General features: G+C 44.1%; 1 long non-coding RNA gene and 3 other non-coding genes across 4 annotated transcripts; 3 read left to right on the forward strand and 1 right to left on the reverse strand.

The window, feature by feature from the left end:
* Nucleotides 1–8990: 8990 nt before the first annotated feature.
* Nucleotides 8991–9062, forward strand: trnap-agg (transfer RNA proline (anticodon AGG)). Its single transcript has one exon. It is a non-coding gene; the product is annotated as a tRNA-Pro (tRNA).
* An 88-nt stretch (nt 9063–9150) lies between these two features.
* trnai-aau (transfer RNA isoleucine (anticodon AAU)) lies at nt 9151–9224 on the forward strand. The gene has a single exon. It is a non-coding gene; the product is annotated as a tRNA-Ile (tRNA).
* A 242-nt stretch (nt 9225–9466) lies between these two features.
* Nucleotides 9467–9538, forward strand: trnaq-uug (transfer RNA glutamine (anticodon UUG)). Its single transcript has one exon. It is a non-coding gene; the product is annotated as a tRNA-Gln (tRNA).
* Nucleotides 9539–12856: 3318 nt separating this feature from the next.
* Nucleotides 12857–13652, reverse strand: LOC143741460 (uncharacterized). The gene is made up of 2 exons (XR_013205052.1): nt 13554–13652; nt 12857–13160 (listed from the first exon to the last, which is right to left on the reverse strand). It is a non-coding gene; the product is annotated as an uncharacterized LOC143741460 (long non-coding RNA).
* Between the last annotated feature and the right edge of the window lie 540 nt (nt 13653–14192).

Below are 14192 nucleotides of genomic sequence, written 5' to 3' on the forward strand. Positions count from 1 at the left end.
GAGAAGAAAGAAGTAAACTCACTGCACTTTCTCACTGAGAGCATTTCACTGGGAATCTGGCTTGGGGGGGTTGTCAGTCTCTCTACAGTAGCAAAAAGAGTGCGCGTGTTGTTTATATTGCTGTTTATAATATTCGAGAAAAAGTCTGTCTAGCTTTGCTTAGTTCCTTATTGAAAGCATGGATGCTGTCTTTGTAGATGTTATAATGGACTACAAGTTTTGTCTTCCGCCACATGCGCTCTGCTTTTCTGCATTGTCTTTTCATATTTTGCACTGCTGTTGAGTTTCTCCAAGGTGCTTTTTGTCTGCCACTCTTCTTCCTGACTTTCACAGGAGCAATATCATCAATTACACTCTTAACTTTTGAGTTAAAAGAATCAAGGAGAAAATCAACAGAGTCAGCAGATATGCTTGGTGTTAAAGATATAGCCTTCATAAATAGTACACTAGTGTTCTCATTTAAGCATCTCTTCTTGACAGACACAGATCTAGCTTCAATGGCAGGAGAGATCAATATATCAAAGAAAATACAAAAATGATCAGACAGTGCTACATCCTTAATAACAATTGATGAAATGTTTAGACCCTTACTGATAAGTAAATCTAGAGTGTGTCCACGATTATGTGTGGGTCCATGTACATGCTGAGTCAGATCAAAAGTTTTTAAAACAGTTTTGATTTATTTTGCCATATTGTTTTCTGCATTATCTATGTGAATGTTAAAATCTCCAGCAATGGCAAAGCAGTCAAACTCTGAGGAAATTGTTGATAAAAGTTCTGTTAAGTTCTCAGCAAAAGCTGGAGAGTATTTTGGAGGCCTGTAAACAATGATAAGTAAAATGCGTGGAGCACCTTTTAACACAATACCCGGATACTCGAAAGACGGGTAATTCCCAAATGATATTTGCTTACATTGATAGACATCTTTATAAAGAGCAGCTAAACCTCCGCCTCTTCTGACAGCTCTGCAGACACTCATACAAGTAAAGTTAGGAGGGGCTGTTTCATTGAGGACTGCTGCACTGCAACTTTCTTCTAGCCAAGTTTCATTTAGCAACATAAAATCCAGGTTGTATGTGGTTATTAAGTCGTTGACTAAAAGTGATTTATTTTTAAGTGAGCGGATGTTTAAAAGTGCTAACTTAACAGTCTTACTTTTTGTCCCTACAGCAATCTTGGTATGTCGTTTAATAGGCACCAGATTAGATGGGTTTGCTGTACGGCTTTTGAAGGCCTTAGACTTTCTATCATGTATTCGAACAGCAATAGAAAAAGATACAGGCACACTGGGTTCCCGCTTGTTCTGTAAACATTTGAGAAAGTTATTGTTATCATAGCGGGGACCCGACACATATCACTGAGAGCTGGTATCAGTTGTTTTTGGTTCACCTCGAGCCGCTGGAGGAGGGTGTGGGCCCTGGCACTGTGGCAGAGGCCGAAGAGCTCTCACAGGAGGAGGGGGAGGAGGAGGAGGAGGGGGAGGGGGAGGGGGAGGGGGAGGGGGAGGGGGAGGGCGAGCTGGGCCCGCAGGCTTTGGTGGTTGTGGGGCCTGGCGTTTTTTGGTTGGTATCTGGGGGCTCGCAGCAAAAGAGTGGGATAGTCTAGTTCCAGCATGCACCAGTTGTTCCATTTTCTCTGAGAAGCACAGAAGTGGAGATGCTGGAGAGAGTGATAATGTTTCCGGTGAGAGGGATTTTTGCTCTGGTGTTATTGGAGGCTGTAATATGCTGTCCTGGTTTCCCTGGCTGTTTTCCAGAAAGTCGTCTATGGGTGCTGTATCTTGGAGCAGTGCTGGTATGTCACAGTCTGTCTGTGGTGAGCTCTGTGGGCAGGGCTCAGCTGAGATTGTGTCCGTGAGCAGAGGTTGTTGTGGCTGAGTGGTGTTATCACTGTCCTTGTGTGATGTGTCAACCGCATGTCCATTCAGGTGCTGAAGTGAAATCCTGTGGTCATTCATACTGTATCCAGGTGTGTGTGTGCCATTCAGGTTGAGTGGATTGGCACACATTGCAGAAGGATGACGGAGGGAGAAGTAAATATTGTCCTTTAGCACTCTTGAACCAAGTTTGTTTGGGTGGTTGGCCATCCTGTTGAAACAGTTGCCTCTGACTCCAGAAAAGATTGAAGTTGTCAATAAAGTTCACTCCTTTTATATTGCAGGTTTTTTGCAGCCATGTATTAAGCCCAAGCAACCGTGAAAACCTGTTTGTTCCTCTTGCTGGGAGTGGTCCACTGATGAATGTTTGAACTTTCAGTCTTTTAAGTGTTTCAAAAAGTTCATTGAAATCCTTTTTAAGAAGTTCCGACTGCTCTTTATGAATATCATTCTTCCCCACATGAATGATGAGTCGATTTGCAGTCTTATGTTTCATCAGAATGTTCTGAAGTTCCCTGTTTACATCAGAAGTTGTTGCTTGTGGAAGGCAGCACGTTGTTGTATCCCTGCTATTAATGTTTCTGATTACGGAGTCGCCCACTATCAGAGTCCTGGGCTCGGCTGCACTGTGAGCTGAGTGCCGCTGTCTGCTCGACCTTGAGCCCCAGTTAGCATCAGTGTTAGCTACTGGCTGATTCTGTCTGTGTGCGATCACATTCATCAAATTTGGGGATTCCTCATTCATTAATACTTCAAATCTGTTCTCAAGATGTATAGGCGGTGGTAGGAGACCAGTGTTTGCAGTCCTTGTCAGAGCCGTATCTGGGGTAGAGGATGCTACTGCAGTAATATGTGATGCTCGTGACAATCTGATGTCTCGAGTGCCTTTGGGTCTCGCACCCTGTTTGTGCCATCGATTAGTAAAACGATCGGCTTGTTTCTCTACACTCAGTATGGCCTGTCGAGAAGCACTAGATTCATGGGACTCACCGGCTGTATGCTGAGGACGTCCATGACGAAGCTCTGTCGTGTGTTCCGTCTGGTTTGGTGGTCCCACAATTAACTTTGTTTCAAGAATTGCAATCCTTTGTAAAAGTCTGTGGCAGTTGGAGCAGCAAGTAGATTCCAGAGGAGGCATTTTCTTATCCTTATGAATGTAGGCAGTTGTGTTTTCTCTTCCCCGGAATGTAAGCTTTCAGTGGGAGGCTGGTCGAATAAAATAATTCTGCTTTTTTTTGTAGTAATCCAAGCGTTTGAGCACTGTGCTGATTTGCTGAAGTTAAAATTAGGTGATAAAAGGAGATAAATTATAGAAATATAAAAGCGATAGAGCAAAGCGCGGAGCAGTAAGCGAGAGCGTCCGAACAGTAGCTGAGCAGCAAGTAGTCGTCATCAGTAGTAATTATCGTCATCTTTGCAACAGGTAAGTCTATTCTTCACGACTGTATAATCGATCATTATTTATTCATAAACAGTGTTTGTTTTTAGACAATTAAACATGCCAATAAAGCTAGCTAGCGTGTAATAGCACACGTTTTCCTCTGTACATGTGAACCTGCAACTTTACCATGATATACAGTAAAAAACATGCCACTACTGTCAAGATAATTAGCCGACCGCTAATAAGCTATATCCTCCTTAAACCATTTTTTTTGTTGTTGTTAATTTAGTATTTTTTTGTGTCATTCATTACATTATTTTGAGCACAAGAAGATTTTTACTAAAACCTTTTAAAAAAAAAGTTTAATTCATATATTGTTGTAATGTCTGTCTGTGTTCCCCCGGTCTTTGTGCTTTTGGTTCAGTCCTGTTCAGTTTTCCCGCTCCTCGTTTGTGTTAATGTATACCACGCCCCCTTGTTATCTTGTTTAGCTTGTTTGGCCTTGTATTTAAGCCCTGTGTTTCAGTCCAGTCTTTGTGAGTTCTTAATGTTGTTGTTGTACCTTGATGTTGGTGGTTCTGTTCCTGAGTCTTGTGCCCTAGCCAGAGTCTTTATGTAGTTTGAGTCTATTAAATAAAGTGTGCTGCAATTGGATCCTGCTTCCTCCTTGCTTCCACCTCATCGTGACAGAAGAACTCACCGCCAATGGATCCAGCAGTTGTTAGCAACCAGGTACTAAGAAGATTTCTAGCCTCTATGTTTCAGGATGGCCAGCGGATCGAGAAGTATGTGAGGGACTTTTTGAACTGCTGCCATCTGGGATCGCTGAATGACATTGAGCTCATGGACCTGTTCTGGAGCGGGCTGGATGCGGATATCGCGCAACTGATGCCGGATGATTATACCGGTTGGACCCTAGAGGGATATATTGACCTGGCCCTTTACTTGGGGGGTTCGGCATCTACGGTGGGCTTGGCTGATGAAGCACCCTGCCAGTTCACAGTATCCCTGGAGCCTATCCACGTCCCGCCTGTCCAGCCAGAGACCGTCCAGCCAGAGACCGTCCAGCCAGAGACCGTCCAGCCAGAGACCGTCCAGCCAGAGACCGTCCAGCCAGAGACCGTCCAGCCAGAGACCGTCCAGCCAGAGACCGTCCAGCCAGAGACCGTCCAGCCAGAGACCGTTCTCGTCACGTCTTCCCAGTCAGAGACTGATCACGCCACGCATGCGCCGCCTGAGCCCTCAGTGACCGCAACACTGGCCATTATGGCCACAGCCATGTGGTGTGTGTGGGCTACGCACACACTTGAGCCAGAGCCCGCTGATCCTGCGCCAGAGCCCGCTGATCCTGCGCCAGAGCCCGCTGATCCTGCGCCAGAGCCCGCTGATCCTGCGCCAGAGCCCGCTGATCCTGCGCCAGAGCCCGCTGATCCTGCGCCAGAGCCCGCTGATCCTGCGCCAGAGCCCGCTGATCCTGCGCCAGAGCCCGCTGATCCTGCGCCAGAGCCCGCTGATCCTGCGCCAGAGCCCGCTGATCCTGCGCCAGAGCCCGCAGATCCTGCGCCAAAGCCCGCTGATCCTGCACCAGAGCCCGCTGATCCTGCGCCAGTCCTGTTCAGCCCAGAGTTTCCTTCACCGCTGGTCCTGCCCAGCCTAAAGCCCTCTTCACCGCTGGTTCTGCCTCTTTCTCCTGAGCCGGTGCCTTCTCCAGGCTACGACCCCGTAGCTACCCCCAAGAATTTTTTGGGGGGGGGCAGTAGGCCACCACCATGGCCACCCGAAGGGTCCTCTCCAGCATGGCCGCCCGAAGGGTCTTCACCGCCGTGGCCGCCCGAAGGGTCTTCACCGCCGTGGCCGCCCGAAAGGTCTTCACCGCCGTGGCCGCCCGAAGGGTCTTCACCGCCGTGGCCGCCCGAAGGGTCTTCACCGCCGTGGCCGCCCGAAGGGTCTTCACCGCCGTGGCCGCCCGAAAGGTCTTCACCGCCGTGGCCACCCGAAGGGTCTTCACCGCCGTGGCCGCCCGAGGGGTCTTCACCGCCGTGGCCGCCCGAAGGGTCTTCACCGCCGTGGCCGCCCGAGGGGTCTTCACCGCCGTGGCCGCCCGAAGGGTCTTCACCGCCCTGGACGCCCGAGGGTCCGACAGCTCCGCCCTGGACGCCCGAAGGGTCTGCTCCGCCCAGGACGCCCGAGGGTCCGACAGCTCCGCCCTGGACGCCCGAGGGTCCGACAGCTCCGCCCTGGACGCCCGAGGGCCCGACAGCTCCGCCCTGGACGCCCGAGGGTCCGACAGCTTCGCCCTGGATGCCCGAGGGTCCACAGCCTGCTCCGCCCTGGTCACGCCCTCAGCCTGCTCCGCCGTGGCCTCGCCCTCAGCCTGCTCCGTCGTGGACACGCCCACAGCCTGCTCCGCCCTGGCAGTCTGTTCGTCCAGCTCCGCCCATGTTCCATGGCCCAGGTCCGCCATCGCAAGACCCCGGTCCCGTTCCCTGCACGGACCTGGCCCGCCATCCCTCCCCCGGGACCGCCTCCGCTCCACCACCCTCCCGAACTATGTCTCTAGTTTTGATGGGCGTCGGGAGCCGCCCATAGAGGGGGGGCTATGTTGTAATGTCTGTCTGTGTTCCCCCGGTCTTTGTGCTTTTGGTTCAGTCCTGTTCAGTTTTCCCGCTCCTCGTTTGTGTTAATGTATACCACGCCCCCTTGTTATCTTGTTTAGCTTGTTTGGCCTTGTATTTAAGCCCTGTGTTTCAGTCCAGTCTTTGTGAGTTCTTAATGTTGTTGTTGTACCTTGATGTTGGTGGTTCTGTTCCTGAGTCTTGTGCCCTAGCCAGAGTCTTTATGTAGTTTGAGTCTATTAAATAAAGTGTGCTGCAATTGGATCCTGCTTCCTCCTTGCTTCCACCTCATCGTGACATATATGTTATACTATACTATGTTATACACCAGTATACATATTTATGTTATCTTTTTAAATACTATGTTATACATATTTAAAAAGACATGAATAGGCAAAAACAAGTGTTTTTTTGTTTCAACAAATGATTCTCAACTATGTTATAAAAGATATACCAAAACGATTTGATATACCATTTTAAGTTTTAGATCTGTTTGATGATCATATTATTATGAATTGTCATAAACGCCTTTATGTTATATTTGGTGTTTCTTAGTAATCTCTGCCACAAAAGCTAAACAAAACTAAACGATTTAAGCATGGCATGATACCAGCAAGATTGTACCAAGAAGTGTTATTTATTTTCTTATTAATAAGTTCATCACACTATTTACAATTTGTACACAAGGCAATTCAAAGTGATTCACAGTTGTATAAAAAACAATAATGCTTATGCCCATAATAATAATAATAATATTCATTAATTATTATAATATTATAATAATTAATTACATAAAAAAGAAATGCTGTAGTAAAATACTTTCAGTTGGAATATGACAGCTATGTAACGTTCTGTATATGCCTGTGTCCTTTCAGATTATGTATGCATACCCGGTTTTACGAAGAACCTCCGAGGGTCGACTCCTTATGTGGCCAACTGAGGAGGCCAATAGGAGGAAGATCGTGTTGGCAGGGAGGGCCAGGTGTAAGGAGGAGGTCCTGGCTGAGGCCACTGCCTTTGTGAGGCAGAATGGAGGGAATCCTGGAGACCAGTTCCTGGTTCTGGCTCACTGCAAGATCCAGTTTGGGAAACACCAGGGTCAGATTTTCCTGTGGCTGCTGGAGAACTCACTGGGGTATGCCTGCTATCTGGTCAGCAGCATTTTGGGGGAGGAGGAGAGGGACAACCCGTTGTCGGACAACAAACACCTGTTCCTCAGATACACCTCGCAGATCAGGGAGGTAGGCGAGGCTGTGGAGGTGTATCATATAAAACAGGCCATGCTGCAGGAGGCCCAGAGGACAGGAGACTCTGGATGTCTGATGGTGGAGTTTGGGGATTTTAAGGGTAGGTCAATGAATGAGGTGTATGAGGACCCAAGCAAGGAGGCCCAGGCTCTCATCACCTACCTGAAGAAGGCAAAGGCCAGGCCTAACACCAATATGGCCCTTTTCAAAGCATACGTGCTGAAGAGGCAGGCTCCAGCCCCTTGCCCACCACCACTGTGCCCACTGCATCTGTCCTCACTGCTGCTGTGCCCACTGCCACTGTGTCTGTTCCTCCTCCACCTACTGCCACTAAGAACAGGCCACTGCTGGCGACCAATGTGAAGGCCCTGTTGGCGCGGGGGAAGCATTTATTTGCTTCACAGCTGGCACAAAAGATTTTGGCTCCAGCCAAACCCTGTAAGTGATTTGCAAGCTTTAAAATCATTACAGTATATATTATGCAGTATATATGTCTAACGAAAATACGTGTTCAACAGCTGCAGGACCACGTGTACATCCTGCGTCTGAGTCCGCAGCCCGGAGACAGCTCTTTACATGTGGTGAGTATCACTTAACGCATACAAGTGTGTTGGTGACATGTGCTTAGTGTTTTATGTTATTTTACAGACTCTGCTGCTACGGATTTTTTTGAGGAGGAAGATGACCTGGAGATGGCAACTGTAGCCTCGCAAGCTGAGGAACAACTTCCTCAAGGTATGTAAATCTTAAACAATATTTTACAAACAATTACAAATAAAACAAAACAGTATTTTTTAAATGACATATTATTTTATTTCACAACACAGAGGAATGGCACTTCTCAGGTGTCAATCTACATTCACTCTTTGAGTGAACATCCTCAAAGGAAAAAAGACAATTTAAAGGTGTATGTAAAAAGGTTTTATTTCATTTTTTATCGTAATCACTGACTAAAGCTCATTCTTGTCATCTCACACTCCCCTTGGAATAAGTGGCTGTTGTAGTGTTTGGTCTGCTTCGCTTCACACTTGGCTGATCCCATCTTTTTTTCTTCTTGTATTTCTTCTAATGGTGCTTGGATGAAAAACAGGATGATTTTCACTGCTTCCTGCCATCTTTTCATCATCATGTCATCTCTCTACTAATCATACATGCTTTGCAGTAAACCTTGTAATCGCAGTAGCTGTCCAGCAGAGCTGAGAAAGTCATGCAGTGAAAGTCTAAAACAATAAGATAATTTTGTTGTGTTTTTTTACGCTCCAGCCACTGCAGGCTCGAGAGGCCCTGCTCCTGCCCCAGCTCGTGCTACTGCCCCTGCTCCTGCCCCTTATCCTGCTCCTCCAGCATTGTGGACCCCTGCCCAGGTGTCCCAGTCGCCTGCAGAGCTTCCTGTCCACTGGAAAGAGCAACTCCCATCTTTCCAGCAAGGCCTTCAACCCCTGTCCCTCTGCACCAGGACCATCCTCACTACAGCCACCCACAGGACTGCAGCGCCCTGCCCAGCCTCCTCTGCAGTCTCCTCCTCTGCGCCCTGCCTAGCCTCCTCTGCAGTCTCCTCCTCTGCGCCCTGCTCAGCCTCCTCTGCAGTCTCCTCCACAGCCTTCTGTCCAGCCAAGTGTTGCCTCTGCTCCTGCAACATCAACTGGGTCCAGTGTTGCAGACCAGGCTCCTGTAAGTAAGCTTCTCATTATTCGTGTGCAGGTGCTGCAGCGTGATTTCCAATGACCACAAAAAAAGAGGCCGCATTTCCTCTGTGCTGGAAACTTTGCACTGGCTACCTTTTAATTGTAGATTTAATCAAAAAATTGAGCTTTAAGCCATGCAAGCTGAAATGTTTGCGGCCCGGCAGCAGCAGGGGCGATGTATGTTTCGGCTCGTTGGTCTAGGGGTATGATTCTTGCTTAGGGTGCGAGGGGTCCCGGGTTCAAATCCCGGACGAGCCCATTATTAGGCTTTTCTTTTAATCTCTTCGGCCTGATTAGGGCAACCAGGATATTTCTGAGAAATTGGGGATAAAATGTGCCAGAGAGAGGCCGGTTAGCTCAGTTGGTTAGAGCGTGGTGCTAATAACGCCAAGGTCACGGGTTCGATCCCCGTACGGGCCACTCATTTTCTCTCTGGGACCTTCGCTCTGCTCTTCTCGAAAATGATGGGCGGTCTCCCAGACATCCCTGCTGGCTAAACCATACAAGTACCTGGCCGAAATAGCTCAGTTGGGAGACCGTTTGACTGAAGATCTGAAGGTCCCTGGTTCAATCCTGGGTTTCGGCAGAGGAACCACGTCTACCTGATTCCACCTAGCCTCATCGCTATCTGCCTCTCAGACAGCCAGCTAACAGAGTGTGTTGGTTCCATGGTGTAATGGTTAGCACTCTGGGCTTTGAATCCAGCGATCCGAGTTCAAATCTCGGTGGAATCTTTTTAGGTTCTTTGCGGAAGGGAGTGAAAAAACAGAGGTGATGCGCAACTGCTGACATGGCAGTGAAATTGACACTCTCAAACCGAGTCGGAATTGGGGAAACATGGGCTTAAAAAGCAAAGGCTTCATTTGCTCCTTGCTATCTTGCTTCTGGACTCAATTGCTGCGTTCCAAACCGCATACTTCCCTACTATATAGTATGGGAAAAAGAGTAGGCGAGCAAAAAAAGTAAGTTCGAATCCTCACTATTCATAAAAGAGTAGGCGAGAATTACCTGGTTGACGTACTAATTATCGCGAGATTTGGACGATAGTGCGTTCCAATATGCCTACTTTCCTACTATATAGTAGGCGAAAACAGTACGTGAAAGAAGCAGTACGTTCGAAACATCAGTATTCCTAAAAGAGTAGGCGAGAAGTTCCCGGATGATCTCCTGCTTTCGCCCAGACATTTGAGTGCTTTTCAGCTTGTACTCATCTATCCCAGTAGGCCACGCGAGAGCATACGTCATTATCAAACATCACGGAGATCAGCGACGCCGGGGGTTTTCAAATGTGAGTAAACACGGTTCCTTATGTGTTAAACTACAATAGAGTAGACGTTTTAACTGTTGAAGGTGTAAAGTAGTTAGACAGTATAGTATAGTTGTGATTTTGCTGTAAAAACATGTTTTGTATAGCTAGCTAACAGGGGAGCTCTAAGCACATGTAACGTCTCTAAAGTGGATTTACATAACCATATACATCTTAAACACGCTTATTTAAAATGTCTATTTACATCTGAAAGGAAAATATTGTAAGTATTGACATATTGCAGATGAGCACATCACAACATGAAAAAGACATCTGAGTGATGTATGTGTGGCATTATCATAGGATAGGATAACGTTAATTCACTGTTGTCAACACTGTTGACATTAGACTAAGACACTAGACTAGTAAATAAGGTAAATAAACAAATCTATAAAGTAACTAAACATGTTTTTATTCAGACTGGTGTGAGCACTGAGGATGAGGAGCCCAGAGCTGAATCCTGGAAACGGTGCCATGGATGAGACTGTCATAAGATCTCTCCATCTGCCCTTATCGCCTCAGATTGTGATGCGCAGAGCAGCAACAAGCTCCGGCACGAAGGCACGGTCACCTCTGGTGAATTCATCAGAATAAAGCCGCAGAATGGGAACCGCTGTGTTGAGATGGCAGTAGGATGTGGGCTTCAGCGCCCAAATACATGCTTGTAGTTTGAATAAAGATTTGTTTCATGTGCATGCATTTGTTTATTGTGTGATGGTTACTTTTATTTGTTCTTTTACTCATTTACTCATGTTTCTTATTGTTGTCAGTATATAAAATATAATTATTTAATGTATGCATTAATTCATTGCTTGACTGACAATTGAGATGTTCACGTGTATTCATCCATAACTCATATGACAAAACAAATTACATTTTGCTTGTTTTATTAAATTATATCATTTTTAGTATATAAAAAAAAGTAATATACTTAAGTATTGGTCAGCATTTAATATTATTTTGTTTAAGTTTTGGGGTGGGCTAACAATGCAATTCATTCTGAGGTAATATTAATTTTTTTATGAGCGATACTTGCATTTTTCGAGCATAAAGTCAACAGTTTCTCCAAAGGAGATCTTCGAGCAGCGGCCCGTCTCCTTGTGCACTGCAGACAGTAAACGCAGAGGAAAACTGTTCTAGGTTGTGCTGTCGAGTTACTGATGTTATGAAGTGTTAGTGCACCTGTCGCTCATATAATTTAAACTTATAAACTTATTAAATAAAGATCATGGAAAGATACTAGTTGTATCTAACAATGAACAATCATAATGACAAAACAGAAAACATAAAGATCATTGGTTTGTGTACATCATAATATGATATTTATACACAGGAAAAAAGAACAATAACAAGGCTAAATATCTTTAAATATAAATAGTTCTTCATAATACATTAAAAAATAGTTTTGTTGTTATTGTCTGAGGGATGAAACGAGAGGTAAATTCATCAAGAAAAGAGGAAAACTTGAAGGAGAAACTTTTTGGGTATAAAATAAAGAAATTAACAACATATTCAAGAGATAACGATTTTGGGGTTTCTTAAAAAATCGTTATAAGGAACTGTGGGTCACATTAGAAGGGTTTAAAATATAACAACTTAAATCAACCCTAAATGTATTCACAAAATAAATTGGCAGCTGTTTCTTCAACAATACCACAAAATGAGCAAGTTTCATCAATATCAAGATGTTTACAGATAGATGAATTAAACGTGTCGTTCATCTTTTAAGTTGTTGCGCTTGTGATAACGTGTCGTAGGTCACATGATAGCATCAACATGGCGGATGATGTCCGGATCGCATTCATAGGCTGCGTCCGAAACCGCATACTTCCCTACTATGTAGTAGGGAAAAAGCAGTAGGCGAGCGAATAAGTATGTCCGCATCCTTAGTATCCATAAAAGAGTAGGCGAGAATTACCAGAGTGACATACTAATTATCGCGAGATTCGGGCTCACGTATACTTATAGTGCGTCCGAATATTCCTACTTTCCTACTATATAGTAGGCGAAAACAGTATTTGAAAGGAGTAGTATGTCCGAAACCTCAGTACTCATAAAAGAGTAGGCGAGAAGTTCCCGGATGGCTTACTGCTTCAGCCCAGATTCTGAAGCAACCATCGACGGATACTTTTCTATCCCAGGAGGCCACGGGAGAGGATACGTCATTATCCAACATTACGATCAGCGACGCGGGTGTTTTCAAATGTGAGTAAACACGGTTCCTTGTGTTAAAACGTGTTGAAATACAGAAGACTAGAGTAAACTGTCGAATTGTTGAAGGTTTAAAGACGTTAGACAGTATAGTATAGTTGTGATTTTGCTGTAAAAACACGTTATTGTGTATTGCTATCAGGAGAGCTCCAGTAAGCACACATCTCCAAAGTAGATGTACATAAACCATATACCTCTTAAAGATGCTTATTTTAAATGTCTATTTACATCTGACAGGAAAATCTTCTATAAGTATTGCAGATGAGCACATCACAACATGAAATAGACATCTGATGTATGTGTGCTATTTTAGAATTTACTGTTGTGGCAACACTGTTTACATTAGATAAATGTGCTGTAAGTAAGGTAAATACACAAATCTATAAAGTAACTAAACATGTTATCTATTTTATTTGTCCATTAGTACTGTTGATAAATTTAGGAACATTTGGGGGAGAGGAGAGTGGCTCATGAAGCTGAATGCTGCATCAAAGGCTTTGAATGAGTATACTACAGAAATGAATAACAAAATCTATTTAAATCTTAAGTTGTAGTTTATTTTAATTATTGTAATTTCAAACACAGTTATTACAGCACTTTTCTCATTCGGATCTGAAATGTCTGCAGACTGGTGTGAGCACTGAGGATGGAGAGCCCGGAGCTGAATCCTGGAAATGGTGCCATGGATGAGACCCTCCATCACTCCACCGGCCCTTATCGCCTCAGAACAACCTCCGGCACGGAGGCACGGTCACCTGGTGGTCAGCTGATTCATCAGAATAAAGCCACAGAATGAGAACCGCTGTGTGGAGATGGCAGTAGGATGTGGGGTTCAGCGCCTGTAAATACATGCTTGTAGTTTGAATAAAGCTTTGTTTGTGTTGTTGACTTGTATATGCATTTGTTTATTCTGATGGTTACTTTTATTCATTATTTTACTTATCCATGTTTCTTATTGTTGTTGTCAGTAAATAAAATACAATTATTTAATACATTTATGCTTTAATTCATTGCTTGACTATAACTGTATTTACTGCATTTATCTAGTGTGTATTCATGCATATGTCATATGACAAAACAAATTACATTTTGCTTGTTTTTACTAAAATATACAATTTTCAGTAAAAACAAGTTTTGGTCAGCATTTATCATTATTATTGTGTAAGTTTTGGGGTGGGCTAGCGATGCAATTCATTCTGGGGTAATCTTGTTTTTTAAGGAGTGATACTTACATTTTTCTAGTATAAAAATCAACAGTCTTCTCCAAAGGTGAGATCTTCGAGCAGTCGTGTGCTGTGAGCAATGTGCAGACATTACAAACGCTGAGGAAAACTGTTCTATGTATGGCTGTCGAGTTACTGATGTTATGAGGTGTTAGTGCACCTGTCGCTCATATCATTTTTTATTGCAGAACTTATAGTTACATACCACATCAGGATGAACAATCATAATGACAGAAAACATAAATATGGGTTTGCATCCATCATAATATGATATTATATACACAGGAAAAAAAGAACAATGACAAGTTTAAATATCTTTGAATAATAGCGGTACAAACAAACTGATGTTGTTGTTGTTATTTATAATCCAGAGGGATGAAACATTCAACAAGAAAAAGAGGAAAACATAAAGGACAGCCCTTAGGGGCCCAAAAGGGCTTTTTGCTTGTGGGTGAACATTTTGGATTTAAAATAAAGAAATTAAAAACATATTCAAGAGATGACGATTTAGGTTTTTTGTAATGAAAAATTATATATTTAAGGTGTTATATATAAGTATTAATATATATATATATATATATATATATATATATATATATATATATATATATGTATATATATATATATATATATATATATATATATATA

Source organism: Siphateles boraxobius, unplaced genomic scaffold (genome assembly GCF_051911475.1).
Source record: "Siphateles boraxobius isolate OS27281-9 unplaced genomic scaffold, OSU_SipBor_1 19, whole genome shotgun sequence".
Classification (NCBI taxonomy): Eukaryota; Metazoa; Chordata; class Actinopteri; order Cypriniformes; family Leuciscidae; genus Siphateles; species Siphateles boraxobius.